This window comes from Pinus tabuliformis, chromosome 8 (genome assembly GCF_031772625.1).
Source record: "Pinus tabuliformis cultivar Carrire ecotype Pingquan chromosome 8, CPIR1, whole genome shotgun sequence".
NCBI lineage: Eukaryota > Viridiplantae > Streptophyta > Pinopsida > Pinales > Pinaceae > Pinus > Pinus tabuliformis.
Genome location: NC_142294.1, coordinates 1,192,452,933 through 1,192,461,288, shown reverse-complemented (window position 1 = coordinate 1,192,461,288; position 8,356 = coordinate 1,192,452,933). Strand labels below are relative to the sequence as shown.

At 33.8% G+C, this 8,356-nt stretch overlaps 1 pseudogene; it reads right to left on the bottom strand.

The window, feature by feature from the left end:
* Positions 1-6,333: 6,333 nt before the first annotated feature.
* On the bottom strand, positions 6,334-7,928 carry LOC149239647 (2-hydroxyisoflavanone dehydratase pseudogene; annotated as a pseudogene).
* Positions 7,929-8,356: the final 428 nt, after the last annotated feature.

The following is an 8,356-nucleotide window of genomic DNA, read 5'->3' as shown; positions in this document are numbered from 1 at the left end:
GTTGACATGTAGGATTACAGGTGCTTCATCGTGGAGGAACACTCGTCATCTCTGCCTCGCTCCTAGCCATCCACACTACTTGCCACGTGTTTTCCACATAGCCCACCACACAGCCTGCCACGTGTCTGTTATTCTTTAGTTTTTGGGAATTTGGCTTTCTAGTTTCTTTAATGGGGGTTCTGCAAAAACTGATGGTATTTGGTTACTTGGTTGGTTTTTGTTTCACCTTGAAAAAATGATAAAAAGTTGTGCGCAATTGCTGGTTTCCCCTGCGTGGGAAGCAAGTTAATTTTTGCAATCGTTTTTTGATTCGGAGTGGTTTCCCATTATGGGCAGTCCAGACACTGTTTCTGCTATTTTTTTGCCAACACTTAGGCATGGATAAGTACAGGCTAAGGCCTCAGTGTACAATATTTTTTCAGTAATAGAATTAGCCTAAGTTAGAAAAAAAATAAAAAAATATTATAATAATAATATTAACTTATAATAATATTAATAATAATAATATATCACAATAATATTATAATAATAACTTAATAATAATAATAATAATATAGTAATATTAATTAACAATAATAATTTTCATAACAATAATTATTTTAGTAAATGTGGTTGATATACCCATAAGGCTTCATTTCTATCTATGACACAAATCATCAATAATAATAATAATAATTTATTATTCATTTTTTTGTAAAAGGTAAATAAATAATTACTTGTTGAATTTGCTTATGTGATCCATATCAAGTTTATAGAGAAGATTATTGCGTGAAAATCACATCGTAATTCATTTGTCGACGCGTTTCGAACCAACAGGTGTGGTCCTGACGATGAACCACACTTGTTGGTTCGAAACGCGTCAACAAATGAATTACGATGTGATTTTCACCAAAAAATCTTCTCTATAACAATAATGACTTATTTTATTAAAAAAATTAATATTGTTTTTAGAAAAAAATGTAATTTATTTTATTTTATTTTATAAGTTATAGTAAAAATAATAAAAATAATATTAATAATAAATATTTACTAATAAAAATTAATAAATAATGGGTAAATAGTTAATTATTCTTAAACAATAATAATATATTTTTTAATTAAATATTATTAAATAATAATAATAATAATAATTAAATAAATAAAAATAATAATAATTAATTCAACTTTAAATAATAATAATTAATAACAATAATTAATTCTTTGTCACAATGTGATGTTGGACCATGGTTGATCGTGGTTGATTTTCATATTGAGACAATCTTTGTCACAAAGTGACATTTGAGCATGGTTTACCATGGTTGACTATGATTGACTGTGGTTGACTCAAAGGAATAACAAACCATTGGGATTAATAATAAAAACCCAATATTGACCATTGTTGACCATGTTTGATTTTATAAAAGATGTTTGACCATGATCAACCCTGGGTGACGAGGGTTGATAATGATTGTCCACGATTTTTATATGGAGACAATTTTTTTCACAATTCGACATCCTACCATGGTTGGTTATGGTTAACCATGATTGATATTATAAACCCAAGATAACAATAATCCCAAGGGATTGATATTATGAACCCAATGGAAAAATAAACCCAAAGGATTCTAGTAAAACCCCATGATTGACCATGGTTGAGAAGGGTTGACCATGATTGATATTATAAACCTGAGGGAATAATAAAACCAAGGGGATTGATAATATAAACCCAAAGGAATAATAAACTCCAAGGGAATAATATTAAATCCAAGGGACTAATATTATAAACCCAATGTATAAAAACCCTAAGATATATATTAAAAATACTAAAATAAACATGGTTGAGCATGGTTGATTTTCATATTGAGACAATCCTTGTCACAATGCGACATTGGACCATGGTTGACCATGGTTGATTATGATTAACCATTGTTGAATAACAGTAGGCCCTAGGAATATGAACCATTAGATCAATAAACCCAAGGGATTTATATTATAAACCCAAGGGTATAACAAACCTAAGGGATAACAATTATAAACCCAAGGTATATAAACACTAACATCAATATTATAAACCCTAAAATAAACATGGTTGACTATGGTTGATTTCCATATAAATACAATCCTTGTCACAATGCAATGGTTGACCATGATTGATTTTCATATCGAGACAATCTTTGTGGGATGCAACGTTAGACAATGGTTGAACATGCTTGATTTCCATATCCAACCTTCTTTGACCATGGTTAAACATGGTTGGTTAGGATTGACCATGGTTGACAATGATTAATGTTATAAACCCAATGGATTGATATTATAAACTCAAGGGATTAATACTAAAACCCCAAGGGATTATGAACCAAAGGGAATAATACTAAACCCAAGAGACTAATATTATAAACCTAACATATATAAGCCCTAAGATAAATATTATAAACACAAATAAACATGATTGAGCATCGTTGATTTTCATATTGAGACAATCCTTATTGCAATTCCATGTTGGACCATGGTTGACATCATAATAAATAATGGTTGACCGAGCGATAATAAACCTAAGCGATTGATATTATAAACCCAAAGGAACAATAAACCGAAGGGATTAATACTAAAACCCCATGGGATTATGAACCTAATGACATAATATTAAACCAAGGGACTAATATTATAAACCCAAGGTATAAAAACCCTAAGATAAATATTAAAAATACTAAAATAAACATGGTTGAGCATGATTTATTTTCATATTGAGATAATACTTGTCACAATGAGGCACTGGACCATGGTTGAACATGGTTGACCATTGTTGAACATGGTTGACCATTGTTGAATAATATTAAACCCTAGGAATATAAACATTTGCATCAATAAACCCAATGGATTGATATTATAAACCCAAGGGAATAATAAACCGAATGTATAAAAATTATAAATCCAAGGTATATAAACCCTATCATGAATATTATAAACACTAAAATAAACATATTTGACCATGGTTGACCATTGTTGATTTCCATAAAGAGATAATCATTGTCACAATGCAATGTGTGACCATGGTTAACCAGGGTTGACCATGATTTATTTTCATATCGAGACAATCTTTGTCAGAACACAACATTGGACCATTGTTGACGAGGTCAATTTCTATATCCATATGGTTTGACCATTGTTGAACATGGTTGGCTATGATTGACCATGGTTTACCATGATTTACCATGATTAATATTATAAACCTAATGGATTGATATTATAAACCCAAGGGAATAAAAAACACAAGGGATTAATACTAAAACCGCAAGAGATTATGAACCCAAGGAAATAAGATTAAAGCCAAGGGACTAATATTATAAACCCAATGTATATAAACCCTAAGATAAATTTTATAAACACTAAAGTAAACATGATTGACCATGGTTGATTTTCATATTGAGACAATCCTTATCACAATGCCATGTTGGACCATGGTTGACCATGGTTAATTTTCATATCGAGACAATTTTTGTCACAATGCGACGTTGGACCATGGTTAATCATGGTTGATTTTCATATCGAGACAATTTTTGTCACAACGTGACATTCAAGCATGTTTGACCATGATTAACAATGGTTGACCATGTTTGTTTCTATAAAACATGGTTGACCATCATCAACCATGGTTGGCCATGGTTGACCATGATTGTCCATGATTGTCAATGATTTTTATATGGAGACAAATTTTGTCATAATGCGAGATCAGACCATGATTGACTACAGTTGACCATGGTTGGTTATGGTTGACCATGATTGATATTATAAACCCAAGTTAATAATAAACCCAAGGGATTGATATTATGAACCCAAGGGATTAATACTAAAACCCCAAGGGATTATGAACCGAAGGGAATAATATTAAACCCAAGGGACTAATATTATAAATGCAACATTGATAAACCATAATATAAATATTATAAACACTAAAATAAACATGGTTTATTTTCATGGTGAGACAATCCTTGTCATAATGCGGCATTCAACCATGGTTGATCGTGGTTGGATATGATTGACAATTGTTGACCATGATTGATATTATAATCCTAAGGGAAGAATAAACCCAAGGGATTGATATTATAAACCCAATGGAATAACATTCATCCCAAGGGACTAATATTATAAACCCAACATATATAAACCCTAAGATAAATATTATAAACACTAAAATAAACATGATTGACCATCATTGATTGTCATATTGAGACAATCCTTGTCACAATTCCATGTTGGACCATGGTTGACCATGGTTGACATCATAATAAACCATGGTTGACTAGGGAATAATAAACCCAAGCAATTGATATTATAAACCCAAAGGAACAATAAACCAAAGGGATTAATACTAAAAACCCAAGGGATTATGAACCTAAGGGAATAATATTAAACCCAAGGGACTAATATTATAAACCTAAGGTATATAAACCCTAAGTGGAGACAATTTTTGTCATAATGTGAGATCAGACCATTATTGACCACAATTGACCATGGTTTCTTATGGTTGACCATGTTTGATTTTAATTAAATAATTATTGACCATGTTAGACCATGGTTGAACATGGTTAATTTTCATATCGAGACATTTTTTGTCACAATACGATGTTGAACCATGGGTGATCATGGTTGATTTTCATATTGAAACAATTTTTGTCACAACATGTTGTTCAAGCATGTTTGTCCACGATTGAAAATGGTTGACCATGTTTGTTTCTATAAAACATGGTTGACCATCATCAACCATGGCTGACCATGGTTGACCATGATTGTCCATGATTGTCAATGATTTTTATATGAAGATAAATTTTGTCATAATGCGAGATCAGACCATGATTGACTATAATTGACCATGGTTTATTATGGTTGACCATGATTGATATTATAAACCCAAGTTAATAATAAACCAAAGGGATTGATATTATGAACCCAAGGGAAACATAAACCAGAGGGATTAATACTAAAATCCCAAGGGATTATGAACCCAAGGGAATAATATTAAACCCAAGGGACTAATATTATAAACCCAACATTGGTAAACCCTAATATAAATATTATAAACACTAAAATAAACATGGTTTATTTTCATGGTGAGACAATCCTTGTCACAATGTGATATTCAACCATGGTTGGCTATGATTGACAATGGTTGACTATGATTGCTATTATAAACCAAGCGAATAATAAACCCAAGGGGTGACATTATAAACCCAAAGGAATAATAAATCCAATGGATTAATACTAAAACCCCAAGGGATTATGAGCCCAAAGGAATAATATTCAACCCAAGGGACTAATATTATAAACCCAACGTATATAAACCCTAAGATAAATATTATAAACACTAAAATAAACATGATTGACCATCATTTTTTGTCAAATGAGACAATCCTTATCACAATTCCATATTGGACCATGGTTGACCATGGTTGACATCATATTAAACCATGGTTGACTGGGTAATAATAGAATTCACAGAAATTGAATTTCTAATGACAAGGAAACATTCCAATAGCCAACCAACCTCAACGAACCTCATAACTCGTTGAGGACCATCTTTATTGAATATGGCGTGGTTGAGTCACCATTAAAATGAAGGTATGAAGACTTAACATTGCATTAAGTATCCAGAGTGATTATCTTATTGGTGTGTGGATTAACGGTTAAAATCAATATATAACGAGGGTTGTAAGGCAATTTAGTTTCCGCCAGTCATGTTACAAATTCTATTTAAACTTTATAATTATAATGATTAATGTTAGTTAAATTAATCATGATTAATAGGTAAATGGAATTTTATAATTTTGTTATTTTTGAGAATTAATAAAGTGAGATGGATAAATTAATTATATATGGAAGAATATGAATTATATAAATTTGTGTGAATAATAAACATCAGTAAATTTACACATTTACATTTTTCTTCTTACAAAGAAAACATACAAAATGTTGAAAAATAACTCATAATAAAATATACTTATTTATTTCTCATTTACATATATATTTAAATATTATTATTTACATGTAATTTGAATAATTTAAAATAACAATTTTATCTACGATTACATCATGCAATTTCAATTTAATTATATAAAATAATAAAAAAGAGAGAACTTTTGGATTCCTTCCATATCCATATCCACACCCAGCTTCATACATAAGTTACTTTCACTATTAACTTTGAATTCCATAAAATACAAGGAAAGATTGTAATTAAAATCTGGAAAGTAAACTTTTGCAGTATATAAAAAAGTTAATAGTATTCTGATCAGTTTTCATAATTGGAAGCAGGACAATAAAGAACCATAAACCTGTATAAACAGCAGAACTTACGCTTAGTAAACGGTGAATCCAATTTTTTTTAATCACTCCCAGGGATTCTGGAATAAGGGGTATCCTTTGAATAGCCTACTCCCTTTGCAAATCCCAAACGCTGTTGATAGAATCATAAACCCTAAAAGAATCGAAATTGAACAGGTAATTCGACCAACGGTTTCGGATTTATTTGACTGATTCAGCATAAATGGGTAACCATGATTCACACGACACTCTCGAAAAGAGAGAAGGGATGCCAAGCATCAGCCCATAGCGCAGCGTTGAGAAGTTTCAATTTAAACAAATTTGATTTCATATCCACTGTGGACACATGCGGTGACGCAGCGCACGGCTGTCTCAGTGGTTTCTGTGATCGGAGGAGGATCGCATGAAATTCGAAATCCGTTTCATGACGAAGGCCGCATTCTCAGATTTCGGATTCAGGAGATGAAAGACGTGGTTTTCGCCTTCCGTCATAACCAGGTCCACATCTTTGCCCGCCTTCCTTAACGCTTGGTAATACAAAATACCCCGATGTCTCAACGGATCCTTCCCAGCCACAAATATCAGTGTTCGAGGATACACCAGAGTGGACGGAGCCGGAGAACGGGGTCCAATTGGGTTGCGAAACGGGTGGTCTCTGTCGGCCCCCACGGGAAGAGAGATGCTCCAGTCTTCATCCACTACCTTAAATAAATGCTCCACCTGCACATTCCTCCCCACTTCGGAGGCGATTCGTTCTTGTCCGCCAAAGAAGGGGTGGACCAGAATGGCCCCTTGTAAACACAGGCCGTCCCAATTCCTTTGACTTGCACGGATGCCTATCTGGTGCACGATGTTGGCCCCGGCACTGTCTCCAGCCAAGAAAACCTTCCTGAAATCTGCATGGGAAGCGAGCCACGGATCCACAGACACCCCTTCCAGTGCCGTTGCTTGGCGGTCAAGCCATTCGAGAACGCCAAAACAATCATCATAAGCAACAGGGAGGCGATGTTCAGGGGCTCTCCGATACTCCACCGACACACAAATCAGCCTGGCCTCGGTAGCCACTTTATTAAGATAGCTGTGATAAAGTGGCGATGCAGCCGATTCAACGCAGAAACCCCCTCCGTGAGCGTACACAAGTAGCGGGACCTTTTGTTTTGCATCCGTGACATCCAGACGAGGGAGATAGAGACGAACGAAGACACCTGTTTGAGGATCTAACACCACGTCCTTGGATGCCACTCCTTCCTTCTCCTCGTCGAAATTATGGTCCTGTGAAGAAGGGCGAACTGTTCCCCTGTCAAGCAAGCGTTCAACTGTCCCGTCTTCGTATATTCTGAGAGAACCCGGAGACTCGAATACGATGGCTAAACTTAAAGACGACGACGACTCCATAATTATGGTGAGAACAGAGGGGATCTGAAACCAAATCAACTAAACCCAAAAACCCAAGCGGCAGCGACAATGCCTCCAACATCATAATATTGTTTGCAAGATAACGAGAACCCTAATTCGCTTATATTTCACTAAGAAAACAAACTGGCGATGAATCTATCACCTGGAATTGGAAAAATAAATGTAAATGTTACATTATGCGATTTCTCAACTGCCCTTCCATACACAGGGAACCCGTGTTCAACAACCCTTAGGGACCTTGGAAAAAGGTAACGGGACACCATCTTTGATTTCGAAGGTCGAACTACCCTATCACTATTTTATCTAATAATAGCAGGACGGCACCGACCTTATCAATCAACCACGACTATAATGACGTTAATGATGACAGCATCGCACCAATCTTATCTAGTCAACCAGTTTTACATAGAAGTCTGGGTCAATAGGGGAGTAATTAGTTAGTCTGTAGTTTAGTTCTTTTATCCCACATAAAATTAGTTTAATATAATAATTGGTAATTATTGTATAAATTATATAAAGATTTTTTATTTTTGAGGTTTCTGCGAGCTTTATGATTGTGTAGATTATTTTCTAGCATTGTGTAGATTATTTTCTAGATACATCGCATTAGATTTTTAAAGATTGTTTAATATTTTATTAAATT